Here is a 15913-nt window from a genome sequence, read left to right on the forward strand (position 1 = left end):
TTTTCAAATGTGTTAAAAAAAGCTCTAATAAACAGAACCTGGTGGGGCGGCACGGTGGCTCAGTGGTTAGCACCGTCGCCTCACAGCAAGAAGGTCACTGGTTCAAGACCCGGCTGGGCCAGGTGGCATTTCTGTGTGGAGTTTGCATGCTCTCCCAGTGTTTGCGTGGGTTTTCTCTGGGTGAGAAACATGCAGCATGCAGTAAAAGCGAATTGGGTAAATAAAATTGGCCATATGCCGGAATTGTTCACTAATAGTTCATTCACAGAATAGCGGTTCATTCCGCTGCGGGGACCTCCGAAATAGAGACTTACCCGAAGGAAAATTAATGAATGAGTATAAAATAAAAATTCATTCATTCATTCATTCATTCATTGATTTTCCTTCGGCTTAGTTTCTTTATTCATCAGGGGTCACCACAGTGGCATGAATCGCCAAAATTAAAGTTGAAATAAAAATAAAATTAAAATTATAAAAGAATTCAAATTAAATCTAACTTGTACATGTTTATAACACATAATACACTGATTAAGTATTAGTGAAACAAAAGTTCTTTGTCATGGAAAATGTTATTTAGATAACATTTATTAAAGTATTACCAACAGTTTTGGAGAGTAAATTTGTACTGGTGTTGAAGTAGACAGAAGCTGACTGTAAACATTATGGTTTGAGTCATTCCTGAGATGCCCACAATGTGAACGCACTTGCTTTTAAAATAACTTAGCTTTTCTAAGACCACCAGCGTTCCTCTCTAAGAGCTGAAGTTTGTCGTATGTGGGCTGATGTTTCATTCGCCGAGTGCAGATTTTAATCTCTGTTGTTGTTATTCGGCTGAGAGGAAGCAGCCAAACTCATTCAAACAGAAATACAACAACATTGTGGGAGTTTTTGACTCGAGCTCGTAGAAAAAACACAGACTTTCCAGAACACGGCTGTGGTTTTAGCCTATTTCCCTTGTACCATAACATGAAAACTAGTGTCCCACTTACACCTTCATATGTTGAATTATTAAAAGGCAAAGACAGATGCTTTCTCCTGCACACACACACACACACGGTTGCCTTTCTATTGATTAATTGATTTCAGGCAACTTTTTCCACCTTCCATGTGTTGTTCACAATAAATAATGCTTGTGCTCTGGCACTATTGGGTTTTCTCGTTTGGTTTATTAGCATAAAGTTGTCTGGATATGACTAATGGTTATATCTGCTCAGCTTTGACAGGCTGACATATACACTCTCAAAACCGTTTGCTAATGGTCAACTGCGCTCAGCCGAAAGTCAAAACATTAGCAAAAGCTGTAAACGTGATGTATATCAGCCCGGATTGGCAGTAAACATCCAATATAACAAATTTAATTGGCTGTAAAAGTGACTGAATGTGTCTTTGTTTCAGCAGACTGCTGGTAAAGGAAATAAATCCTGAAGCAGTGCATATTATAAGGCATATTTTTCCCCTTCTATACAGTATGTGGTTTATCTCTCTCTCTTTTGCTTTCTTCTGTGCTAATCGCATTTCTGTGTCTATTGATAATTTAATATAAACAGACACAGAAATATGCTAATGGCGATGCATATTGTCATATTGCAGTCCTACAATTAATTTAATTTGTTTATTTATGAGCATGGAGTTGCAGATTTGTATATTGCAGTCTTATGGGAAATCAGTTTTTAATAATTACATCCGTTATGAATTGTTACAGCCATTCTGAATTATATAGTGCTTTTTTTACTATATACACTCTCACCGTCACTTTATTAAGTCCAACTGCTCCTTAACACAAATTTCTAATCAGTCAATCACATGGCAGCAACTCACTGCATTTAGGAATGTAGACATGGTCAAAACAATCTGCTGCAGTTCAAACCGAGCATCAGAACGGGGAAGAAAGGTGATTGAAGTGACTTTGAATGTGGCATGGTTTTTGGTGCCAGACGGGCTGGTCTGAGTATTTCAGAAACTGCTGATCTACTGGGATTTTCACGCACAACCATCTCTAGGGTTTACAGAGAATGGTCCGACAAAGAGAAAATATCCAATGAGCGACAGTTCTGTGGGCACAAATGCCTTGTTGATGCCAGAGGTCAGAGGAGAATGGCGAGACTGGTTTGAGCTGATGGAAAGGCAACAGTAACTCAAATAACCCCTTGATATAACTGAGGTATGCAGAAGAGCATCTCTGAACGCAGCCGACAAATCTGCAGCAACTGCGTGATGCTATTATGTCAATATGGACAAAAATCTCTGAGGAATTTTTCCAGTACCTTGTTGAATCCATGCTACGAAGAATTAAGACAGTTCTGAAGCAAAAGGGCATCCAACCCAGTACTAAAAGTAAGGTGTACCTAAGAAAGTGGCCGGTGAGTGTATATATTACATATAATAATATTTAATACACTGTAAAAATCCTGGGCTCCACACAAATGCTACAGTATGTTGTCCTAAAACAAATTGATTAAGATATCTTAATTGTTTTTACAGATATAATTAGACTGAACAGGGCAGCATGGTGGCGCAGTGGGTAGCGTTGTCGCCTCACAGCAAGAAGGTTGCTGGTTCGAGCCTCGGCTAGGTCAGTTGGCATTTCTGTCTGCAGTTTGCAAGTTCTCTCCGTGTTTGCGTGAGTTTCCTCCAGGTGCTCCGGTTTTCTGTAAGAATTGGGTTGTTTCAACTCATTTCAAATAAGTAGTTTGAACAAGCTCATCGTGTTTTGGGTGTATATTCAGTGCTCTTATTTATTTCTATATTTTGCAGCCTTTATATTTTAGTTTGAATTATTTCTTATATATTATTTAGTTTTACATATGTCATATTTTCAGTTTTCAATTTATTTTGAGTTAAAGATTGATATTGCAATATTTCTTTAAAAAAAGATTTTCATGAAATACTGTGTGATTTCATTTAATGATAATGACAATGAATGAGGGCAGCACGCTGGCGCAGTGGCTAGCGCTTTCACCTCACAGCAAGAAGGCCGCTGGTTTGAGACTCGGCTGGGTCAGTTTGCGTTTCTGTGTGGAGTTTGCATGTTCTCCGTGTTTGGCGTGGGTTTGCTCCGTGTGCTCCGGTTTCCCCCACAAGTCCAAAAACATGTTGTATGGGTGAATTGGGTAAGCTAAATTGTCCTTAGTGTATGTGTGTAAATGGAGGTGTATGGGTGTTTCCCAGTGATGAGTTGCAGCTGGAAGGGCATCCGCTGCGTAAAACATATGCTGGATAAGTCGGTGGTTCATTCCGCTATGGCAACCCCTGATTAATAAAGGGACTAAGCTGAAAAGAAAATGAATGAATGAAGAATGAATGATAATGAATGTAATGGATGTATTACAGTTTTTTACTTTTTACAAATTTTCGAAACCTGGTGTCAAATTTCACTAGACACAAAATTCATAACCATTCATAAACATTACAAAGTGCGATATAACGGATATAGAACGCTCAGGATGCTGCGCGAGCTCAGCATCCCCTGGGAAGTGAGTCACCGCCGGTGAAGTGCTCCGAGTTTGCTCAGTAATGAGAGTAATGTTGGTTGGTAATGTTGTGTCATGCCGACAAATTATTAGATGAAGATACAGCCTTCAACTTCACAAAAATGTATAAAAACGCTACAAAAGTGGACCAAGATAAAATAATGTCTAAAATAAAGTCTGTCAGTCTCCGCTGATGTCAAGAAGAAGGCCAGGGGTTACAGTGAAAAACTGCCTTTTTTCCTGTGCTCCTCCCTATCACAAGATACCTGTCTGCAAGGCTACATTTCTAAGTGTCCTTAGTAAGTTTATTCTTTAAATAATTTCTGTGAATACGGAATGAGAGGATGATCACTTGCGCCAAAAGCTGTTGCGATGCGCGCGACCGTTTAAAACGCGTGCGCGCTCCCTTTTTCTTGCGTAAAATTGTGACTGGAAACGCAACTATAGCCACAGTGGCTGGTCAGGCCCTGATTATTATTATTATTGTTATTATTATTATTATTATTATTACAGTGAAATAATTCATGAAATATGACGGGGCAAGGCGATCTTGCGTTGCGGATTCTGTGCAACAGAGGCAAGAACTGTGACACAGTGGCTCCGCCCGCTCTGATCATACAGGTTTGGTTTTCAGCAGCGGTGTTGAAGGAGCCTCCACTCTTTCTATAACAAGCTACAAGTCGTTTATCTTACTAACTTAATCATACTTATTAAGCAAAACATTGATTTACTATGTTTCCTAATGCAGTAGTAGTAGAATATAACCTAAGGTGGATAGCATTTTCATTCATTCATTCATTCATTTTCAGCCGCTTTTCCGGGGCCGGGTCGCGGGGGCAGCAGTCTTAGGAGAGAACGCCAGACTTCCCTCTCCCCAGACACTCCCTCCAGCTCCTCCGGGGGGATCCCGAGGCGTTCCCAGGCCAGCCGAGAGACATAGTCCCTCCAGCGTGTACTGGGTCTTCCCCGAGGCCTCCTCCCGGTGGGACATGCCTGGAACACTTCCCTAGGTAGGCGCCCAGGAGGCATCCGAAACAGCCTGAGCCACCTCAGCTGACTTCTCTTGATGTGGAGGAGCAGCGGCTCTACTCCGAGCTCCTTCCGAGTGTCAGAGCTCCTCACCCTATCCATAAGAGTGCACCCTGCTACCCTTTGAAGGAAACTCATTTTGGCCGCTTGTATCAGAGATCTTGTCCTTTCGGTCATGACCCAAAGCTCATGACCATAGGTGAGAGTAGAAACGTAGATTGAAGGGTAAATCGAGAGCTTTGCCTTTCGGCTCAGCTCCATCTTCACCACAACGGACCGATACATCGACCGCATTACTGCTGCCGCTACACCAATCCGCCTGTCAATCTCACATTCCATCCTTCCCTCACTCGTGAACAAAACCCCGAGATACTTAAACTCCTCCACCTGGGGCAAGAACTTTCCTCCAGGAACCTGGAGATAACAAACCACCTTTTTCCGGTGGAGCACCATGGCCTCGGACTTGGAGGTGCTGATTCTCATCCCAGCCTTTTAGCGTTTTGCAAAAAAAAAAAAAAAAAAAAGAAATTATGTTTTGTTGTGTATGTTCTGGCCAAAATTAACTCAGAATCCTGTTGCTATTAATCAGTCTTTGTATATACTATTCCATATATTTATGATGTATTGTTTTTTTTAACCAATTTAAGATGTTCGACAATGTTAAGATAAATATGTTGCATTTTGGCATGGTTTTTGACTTATTTATGACTTATGGACAGAAAGTTAAATAAAAAAATATCCTGGATTTGAAAATATTGTGTTCCTGGCCTTCACTGAGTTCAAGTAATAGTTTAATGTATAAAAAATGTGAATGAACTTGACAAATGATGTCTTATATAATAATGTCAAATAACCAACATTTCTCAAAATGGATACACTCGTTTTGCAGCAAAACTCTTCATATGTAAACACTGATTTTTGCAATATTTTGACAAACATGACATTTTATATACAGTATGTGTCATATGTCAGCTTTGACTTGAGGTCATGCAGTAAGAAACACTTTTGTTAACACTTTTAGGTATAAACTATAATGAAACTTGCATCATATATTTTAAACAACAACACTGAATGATTGTTAATGATTGTTTATTGAAGTGATGTGCATCTTGTGTGCTGATTATCTAAAATAATGTTCCTGTAGTATGGTAAAAGGATTATATGAATTAGTGATCCTGTAAATGCGAGGTTTCTTTTAAGAAATTAACACAAGATGCAGATTTTTGAACACTGTGTTAAAGGAAAAATTATATTAAAAAAAAAACTGCAACAGACACAGGAAAAAAAGTATGTCATATTTTTGTGTGGAAATCCCTCTCTTTCCCTCTCTCTCTCTCTCTCACACACACACACACACACACACACACATGTACAGTGTGTATGTTTGTTTATATGCTGTGTGTACGTGTGTGTGTCTGTACATGTGTGTGAGTGTGTGTGGATTATGGATAGCAGTTGTTCTGTTGGCACCGGAATGATTTCAGAGTTTTCTGTCAGTCATATTCAAACAGCTCAGACAGGAAATGAAACGCTGTCAGAATGAAACCTGGAGCTTCACACCGGCAGCACAGCAGTAGAACAGAGGTTACAAGAGGAAAAGTTTTAATCACTTCCTACTTTTCACACTAACTCTCTTTCACGAAACTTAAAGCGGCAAGCCGTCACTCTACAGTACCTAGTTTAAAATGTCCTGTTATGTGGCATGTTATCTATTATTATGTTTCCTGCACCAAAACTGTCAGGGTTTAGTTTTATATTTGAATGCGCCTGTGTCAGTCACAATAATAAAGAGCAGAATTCACAGCGGCAATCGTTTTACTCTCTTTCCAACTCGGAAGCTCGAGTATCAAAAATTCCTGAGTAGTAAATATAACTTAAGAGGCCATTAATGTTCAATTTACGACTAAGAAACTTGTGTTTTATAAATCTGATAGCACATAAAAGCAGCATTAAAAGTTGGGATTAGAAGTTAAATTAGTTCACCTAAAAATGAAAATGACCTCATCATTTACTCTCCCTCATGTTGGTTTAAAGCTTTATGAGTTTCTTTCTTTTGTCAAACACAAAAGAAGATATTCTGAACAGTGCTGGTTGCTGGCACCCATTGACTCAACCCAGGCTCATTCTGAAAACGTACCGCTATATAAATTTCTAGAGATCGCGAAATACATCCCAGGAGTTACGTATGTTTTCTCAAATCCTCCAAAGGCCGATGTGTACGCTTTTTGAGGTCTCAAATTTCTCTCACGAGTGCCATTCGTGCTTGCTGTTCTTGCGTAAATCCACCAGAGGCCTCTGACGACTGACTGACTGACTGACTGACTGACTGACTGACCAATCCACTGACCCATCCACCTTCTTCCCTTAACCCAACCAATAGTGTTTTCAAAAGCACCGATTGACAAGCCCACCCCACCGCCCAGCTGGTAAATGCGAAAAGGAATGGCGTCATACCACCCCATATCGTTCGTTTTAAAGACAAAATGGAGCCAAACTTACTTATGGCTACATAATTCGAGATGTCCAGAAATCTATATAGGGCTACGCTTTCAGAGTTGGTCTATGTTTCATTTACCTCCATGGTAGGAAGTCAATGGGTGTCAGTAATCATACGGTACATTACCAAATATGTAGATCCAGATCCGGTAAAATGTAAACGTGCTTTCCCTTCAGACACTAGCGGAGCGCAGGGGATCACGGGACTGATCATAATGCGAAGGTGATGACTTTGACAGGGACTTTGTCAGTAACTGTTACAGTTTATATGGACCAGTGTCTTCTTCGTCCGGAGCACAACATGTAAGTGTAATTAAAATAGTTGCCTTGTTTTGTGTAGTTTGCAAAATATGTGTGTAATTGTGTGTTCTAAGTTGTATCACTCCCCGCTAATCTGTATGGGGCTATTGACATACTGTGTTTAAAACAACATTGAAAACGCAATTTACCTATTTAAATGCATTTCTGATCTCGGTATCCTCTGCTGTTTGCCTTTGCTATGGCCACCAACAGCTGTTCCTACACTCACGTGGTGTAGTCAATTTTCCAAAACGTTAACGTTAAGAGTAGAGTAATACGCTGGTGTTTAACTGCATTGCTTTATTGCATTCCTGCATTGGGTTTTCACATACTCTGTGTGTGACCTCATGGTGATGGTGGGCGGTTCTCTCTGTCTCACGCTGAACGCAGTCGACCAATTACAACAGACTGGGTCATCAGTCCAATCAGCGCAGATTAGCTTCGCGCTAAGGATGGGTTTGGGAACAAATGAATCACTGAACGAATCATACGGGAGTCATTTGGATAATTAGGTAAAAATAAATGCATATTATAAGACAATGAATGTGTTTTTTGATCTTGCACACATATCAGCATGCTATTGGAGACCCCCAAAACCAAAGTATGACCTTTTATAATGCAAAATAGGGACTCTTTAAGACTTTTTCTGTCTATCTGATCTCCATCATGATCTGTTTTTTTTGAACGTGTGTTTACAGTAAAAACACCCAACAGAGAGAACTGGATAGGTTTTCGTCTTTAAATTGCTTCACTTTGCTTTTTTTTCTTCACGACTAACGTTTTACTCCGCACGTTGTGAAATGAAACAGGAAATAATCATCGTGGACATCAGCGCAGTTTCATTTTTACCTGTTTCGGCAATGAAATCTCAGTTATGTGAGCCTCCACTCAGTCACGTTCCCGTCTCCGAGCCTCAGTCGCTGGTTAAGCTCCTGCGGTTATGTTGTGTGTTGTCTACGCCAGACTCTCCTGTGTGAAGGGCAGCCCATAAAACAGTCTATTATTGTTATTACGGCGGCAGCTCTGCGCCCAGCCACTCTGCCAGCGAAGATGGAACCAGTCATTAAATTTAAATTGAGCAATATTTTCTTTTGACGCTGAAGAGGGGCTGTTAAGATGGATTCATATTTCCTTTGCTGTTATTCATTTATTTGTTGCATAAACTTAAGATTTATTGGAGCTGTGCTCATTCAGATGTACGAGCACGCACGGTCCCCCCGGAGAAATGCTTTCATAAAGCAAACATTAAAAATGAAAAACACGAGAAGGCGTTATTAGGACACTATTAACAGGAGACTACGCCATTTGGCAAGCTTTCACGATACAGTATATTCGTTGTAATTTCACCAGACGTCAACATGCAGTAAAATGGCTCAGAAATGGTCTTCTGCGGTGTGTCTCTTCTCAGCTCTGTTGACAGTAGGATGTGGCAGCAGAGAGAGGAAAGATGGTTGGACAGATATCTGTTGTGATTAGACGGGTCTCAGAGGAGATCTGCGGTGCTGGGTAAGGCTGGAATCAAAGTGAGCTCTGTGAGGATGTGTAGACATGTGCCTGATCTCGTCCTTTCATACATTAGGTCACGATATTGTGAATATAGCAACTGTGACGAGGATCACAGGGGTCAAGTGGAGCTTCGGGTGCAGGCAGGAATTGCGGAGAAAAATGCATAAGAGGTCAATTGTCGTTTTCAACTATGTCTCTTTCTCATTTCTTTACTTTTTTGTGTCACTAGCCATGTTTTTATTAGTTAGTGTGATATCATCAAGAAGGACCAACACAATCTCCTGGCAATTCGTAACTTTTTGATTTAGTGGCTAATTCGTATCAATTCATACGATCTAATTCATACAATACAGTACGATTTGCTCATCACCCAATGATGGTTGGGTTTAGGGGTGGGGTTGGGTGACACGCCTCCTTTTTAAAATCGTTAATTTTCGTATGACTGAACTCGTACGAATTAGCCACTAAACTGACAAAACATAAAATACTTACGTTTTCTCATGAGATCAGGCTGGTAGGACATGTTCCTATATCAGTATCTATGTTGATCCTGGACAAGGTTACAATTGTTAAAATTGTTTTCAAATTAAGTAAGTTTTAAGTAGTTTTTCTAGTTTTATTTCATAATAATTAGTTCCTATTTTATAATTGCTTAGTTTTAGTTTCAGTATTAGTTTAAGGTTTTTGTTTGTTGTTTTTGTGTCAATAAGGATATTTGTTATGTGCAAGATTCAAAATCGTAAGAATAAATATTGTATAATAAAACTCAACCAAAGAAAGACAATTTTTTTTGACATAAGAACATCTACCATCTACCCATCCTCAAACTCGAATACAACAGCCCACCAAATAGCAGTAAAATATGTGTGCAAGGCTGCTTCTAAGGTTAGATACACAGTAATTATGTTCAGATCTACCCAAGTTTGGACTGCAAAAATAAGTAGTCAGCAATCATAATTTCTGTCAGTTAAAGCATCACCATGATCTGAAAAGTTTCCTACTTTACGTTTGGCAACCCACCTGAAGCATGATTCATGATTACACCTCTGTGTGTGTGTGTGTGGTGTGTGTGTGTGTGTGTGTGTGTGTGTGTGTGTGTGTGTGTGTGTGTGTGTGTGTGTGTGTGTGTGTGTGTGTGTGTGCGTGTGTGTGTGTGTGCGTGTGTGTGTGTGTGTGTGTGTGTGCGCGGTCCTTTGCTGACAGCCACGTGTGTGGATCTTGTCGGAATATATGGCAAAGAGTCCTACATGACGGTAATAGTTTGATTGTGCTGTTTATATATGCATACTCCACATGTCTTATTTCCATTTCTGTTTAGTTCAGTTATGACTTCAGTCAGATCAAGCTAATCAAAAATCGCTGTTTGGAGCTTATGTAGGCCTACAGTTCAAAATTCATGTTTAACTGAATAAACAGTTAACACAAGTTCATCTTATTGAACTTATATTAATCTAGATTAATTCCATGATTACAGTGAGATTAATCTAGATTAAAAAAATCTATGCGCACCTGTAATATATATTTTCCCAATTTCTGTTTAATGGAGAGAATTTTTTCAACACATTTCTAATCATAATAGTTTTAATAACTCATTTCTAATAACTGATTTATTTTATCTTTGCCATGATGACAGTAAATAATGTTTTACTAGATATTTTTCAAGACACTTCTATATAGCTTAAAGTGACATTTAAGGACTTAACTAGGTTAATTAGGTTAACTAGGCAGGTTAGGGTAATTAGGCAAGTTATTGTATAATGATGGTTTGTTCTGTAGATTATTGAAAAATATATATGTATATATGTATACTGTGTATATATATATATATATATATATATATATATATATATATATAGCTTAAAGGGGCTAATAATTTTGACCTTAAAATGGTTTTTAAAAAATTAAAAACTACTTTTATTCTAGCCGAAATAAAACAAATAAGACTTTATCTAGAAGGAAAAATATTATCACACATACTGTGAAAATTTTCTTGCTCTGTTAAACATCATTTGGGAAATAATTAAGAAAGAAAACAAATTCAAAGGGGGCTAATAATGCTGACTTCAACTGTATATATAACTCCTATTTTCATTTATAGTGCTTCATTTTCGCATTGACATTCAATAGTTCTTGTTAAAATACATGGAGAGATGATGCCTACCCTCGAGGACTTTGAGGACAACACATACACCTAATACACACATACACTTCATTAAACATGTACTCATAGACATCACCCATATGCTATAAAATTACAGGTTAATGATGTCTGTATATAATAACTTATATTTAATTGTAACTTTAACTTAATTTGTTTGTAATGTAATAATGTGCACCCTTTGTAAAGCTGCTTTGAAACAATAATTATTGTAAAAAGCACTATACAGTTAAACTGAACTGAATTGAATTTATCCCTTTTTTGTAGGCTGGAATATTTTAATTTTACTGATCTTTTTTAGTGCAGAACTCGCATTTTTTGGTGGATGTCTTATCTCAAAACATGAAAAAGTGTGCCCTCACATTTTGTGGAAAAAAAATGCTGATCCCAGTTATGTGAAACTTTTTTCTCACTGGTCAGAGTGCACCTGTTTACATTTCACTTTCGTCATCCATCAAGTTGGATTGACAAGCTCACTACAGAGAGTTGTTGTGGCTTTTTCTGAAGCTGCTGTTGTGAGTCATACAGTATGACACATTTGTCAAGATTCAGTATATAACAATTTGAGCAGGAATCAAGGCTTCATTGGGACAGCATTTTGTAATGCACCTTTTTGAGATAACATCAAATACACAACAATGTAAAATGAAGAAGCACTCACTGGTTTTCAGCTGCTAAAGCTAATGTGTTTACCTCTCTCAGCCAAGTCCTGCAGTCGTTTCTATATTATATAAGTCTGTCTAACACTGGATTGGAGATGGAGTGCCATTCCAGCACAACTTTACAGGTATGATACACTGTACATTTGTTCAATTCAACAAAGCAGTGAAAAACAGACAAAAGTTTACTTCAAAATGAAAAAGTGGATGACTTTCTTTTCAAAATACTGTCTTTTAAAATGTGTTTCATTTCGGCTAGAATAAAAGCAGTTTTTAATTTTTTAAAAAACATTTTAAGGTCAAAATTATTAGCCCCTTTAAGCTATATATTTTTTCGATAGTCTACAGAACAAACAATCATTATACAATAACTTGCCTAATTACCCTAACCTGCCTAGTTAACCCAATTAACCTAGTTAAGCCTTTAATGTCACTTTAAGCTGTATAGAAGTGTCTTGAAAAATATGTAGTAAAATATTATGTGCTGTCATTGTGATAAAGATAAAATAAATCAGTTATTAGTAATGAGTTATTAAAACTATTATGATTAGAAATGGGTTGAAAAAAAATCTTCTCTCTGTTATATATATGTGTGTTATATATATATATATATATATATATATATATATATATATATATATATATATATATATATATATATATATATATATATATGTATATATGTGTGTGTGTGTGCGCGTGCGTGCGTGCGTGCGTGCGTGTGTGTGTGTGAGGAAAACAACCAAACAACAAATATTCCACAAACAGTATTAATACATGCAATCTAAAGAGTGACTGTTTTTGTTTTTTGGGAGGGAGTACTCTATTTAAATATTTATTTTTTATCCTAAAGTGTATCAGATTTAAATGGAATATGATATGTTCTTTAATGTGTTAATATGTTCACACTCACTATGGGATTTTTGTTTTTATGCCAAACCTGAGAGCTGATGACCCATATGTTGCAGGTGGTTGTAATGAGTTATGTTTGATCTATCACCATGGTGCCCTTGTACAAGACACTTGCTGTAAGTTCAAGGAATCTTTACCTATAATAAATGCCCTACATGTTTCTGCCAAAATGATTAATTGCAGTCTCAACTCCAAGCTACGTCTCCTACTGCTGTTTCTTGTCAGAATATGAAAGTTGACGCAATTCTGTAATTTAAGATCATGGACTTTTTCATGTAATGCATTTGACAATGATGTATCGTAGACAACGGTAACACATTTGTTCCTTTTAGGGTAGTTGTTTTGTTTGGTATGCTTTAGATGTGCATGTAAAACAAAAAGTATGTTTACTTTCTTGGTGATCATTCCCTAGCTTTTTTAAGTCTTGGGAAAATGACGAAGGCTTCCAGAGCAGTCTGCAGGTAAGTCTTTAGCAGACAGCGCCGCAGCAATAGCAGAAAGTTGTTTTGGTTGGTTTGCCATCTGGAAAAAAAAACCTTCCCTTGAGGAAGAAACGGATGAAACGGATTATTCAAAGTTTTGTGAGTTTGCAGCGCTCTGAGAGATTTTGAGGGCGTGAGTTTTACCTGCTGTTACCTACTGAGAGTTTATAGCCCTGGGTATCTGTCTGAAACAAACTGATCACATCCACTGAGGATTGAGTCATACATTGCTAAAACTTCAAAAAATAATATGATGATGATTAACTAAACAGCCAACAGAAATACATGGTTGCTCTTTTATCTGGTCTTTTTCTTAGTGATATGTTTCATAAGTTGTCTTTTGGAGAACCAAAATTAAGTAAATTAGAAGAAATCCCTGGAGAGATGCTTCGCCCAATGATGAAACATCTGCTATCATGTATGCTCCCTTCACTTGTTCAAAACCTGTTTGAGTTTTTCTTTTGTTGAACACAAATGAAGATATTTTGAAAAATGCTGGTTGCTGGCATGCATTGACTTCCATAGTATTTCTTTTTTGTCCTTCTATGGAGGTCAATGAGTTCCAGCAACCAGCATTCTTTGAAATATCTTCTTTTGTATTTAGTAGAAGAAAAAATCTCATAAAGCTTTAAAACCAACACAGGTTCATTGTGAAAACATTGCCCTATATACATTTCTGGAGATTGCGAATTATGTAGCCAGAAGTACATAAAGAACGCTATGGGGCGGTAGGACGCTGTTCCTTTTTACGCTTACCAGCTGACCGCTTACCTCCATATGGACGGCTTTCCCATTGTTACCAGTTTGTCCAGTAGCTCGCCATGTGTGTTGGTAAACTTGAGATGCAGAAAAACGGTTCCAGAAAGCAGGTTAAACAAAAACAGAAGCCAAAAATTTAAATAAACAAGTAAATAACAGGGTGAGAATGTGGTAAAATCTGAAAACATGGTAAAAATCAGGCGAGAGCTTTTCTTTTTCTGGATTGCTTTTTAAAACTGTCGGTTGGGTGGGTGGGCGAGTCAATCTGTGCTTTTGTTAACACTATTAGTTGGGTTTAAGGAAGGAGGAGGGTGGGTTGATCAGTCAGTAGACAGCGGCCTCTGGTGGATTTATGTGAGAGCAGCAGGCGCGAATGGCACTTGCGAGAGAAATTTGAGATCTGAAAAAGGCTACACAGCAACCTCTTGTGGATTTGCAAAAACAAAAACTGCAACAAAAAAAAAAAAAAAAACTTAGCTCCTGTGATGTATTTGGCACATATATATTAATTAGAGTGAGATTGTGTTGGTAAATTTATTTGAAGAAGAATAAATTGTGGAGGTTATTTTAGGGTGAACTATCCCTTTAAGGCACTTTAAAATTAAAATTAAATTATAATTAAGCTTTTTGAAAGAGACAACAGAAAATCACTGTTCAGTATATTTCTCTCATTTCAGTAGATGTTAAGATGGTGTTAAAATTAAAGCATAAAAAATGTCTCTGAAATCATCTTCAGTGTTTTATTTATTTATTTTTTTTGTCTCTTTGATGTTTCTCCTCACAGGGTTGGCTTGTTGTTTAGCACTGTCATCCCACTGCAAGAAGGTCGCTGGTGCAAGACCTGGCTGGACCAGTTGGCAATTCTATGTAAAGCCTGCATGTTCTCCATGTGTTGGCATGGGTTTCCTCCAGGTGCTCCGATTTCCTCCACAATCCAAAGACATGGGCTGTAGGTGAATTGTGTAAGCTAAATTGGCCATAGTGTATGAGTGCGTGTGTGAATGTGAGCATGTATGGGTGTTTCCCAATACTGGGTTGCAGCTGGAAGGGCTTCTACAGCATAAATCATATTCTGGAATAGTTGGTGGTTCATTCCGCTGTAGTGACCCCTGATAAATAAGGGACTAGCTGAAGGAAAATGATAGAATATTTCTCCTAACCTCCATTAATTTAGCAGATGCTATCATTCAAAGTGATATAGAAGTAAGGGGTGTAAAGGCTTATGTAAATGTATGCTTTGTGTTTATATATAAAGTTTTTTATTTTTTATAAAATGTATATTTCTGTCACGACAACTATATATATGGGTTATAAATATATTTATTTATAATGTTCATGTGTTTAGTCTTGGCAGAATAAATCTGCTACACTGCTGCTGCTTTGATTGTTATGGAAAAGCATGTACAGAGACTTGCTACTGCCAGTATATTCACAGACATGCAGTATGAGAATATATCACGTGGCTGTGTTGGTGTGGTTTTGCCAAGTACGATTTGATCCTGAATTAACATCTATGTTAATCCTGGAACATCACTTTTGTTTGAAAATGTAATTCATATCCATTACCTACCTCTAAACCCAACCATAATTGTAAATTATTCCCAAAATTATAAGTGAATAATAGTTACAATCATGTAAAAGCATATAACCCTAACCGTAAACTGAAATTTAGCTTAAACTGTAAACATATTCCTTTATTCTGATAGGCTGATTGGAATGTTGTTCCAGGATCAACAAATTTTAATCCAGGAACATGTCCTTGATGAAATCACATTAACCCACGCTGCTGTTACAAATATAATATTTAAGTATATAAGCAGATCTAAAAACAGGTGGAGCTGGGGTGGAGGAGGGTCTCTGAAAAAACATGCTATAATAAAACAGTGTAGAACAACACTCATTTAAAAAGTTTAAAAGCTCATTGGCCGTCAAGTTGACAGCAACCAGTCTCCTGTGCCATACAGTTAATGACGTAGGAGCAGATTGGGTGACTTATCAGTCTATATATATATATATGTGTATGTATATTTTTTTCAAACAGAGTGCAGTTATATGCCTTTTTGAATGGATTCTTCTGATTTGTTAAAACATGCTGAATCATCCAGAAACTAAACACCACCTCATGTTTGGAGACACAGCAGT

Source organism: Danio aesculapii, chromosome 2 (assembly GCF_903798145.1).
Source record: "Danio aesculapii chromosome 2, fDanAes4.1, whole genome shotgun sequence".
Taxonomy (NCBI): domain Eukaryota; kingdom Metazoa; phylum Chordata; class Actinopteri; order Cypriniformes; family Danionidae; genus Danio; species Danio aesculapii.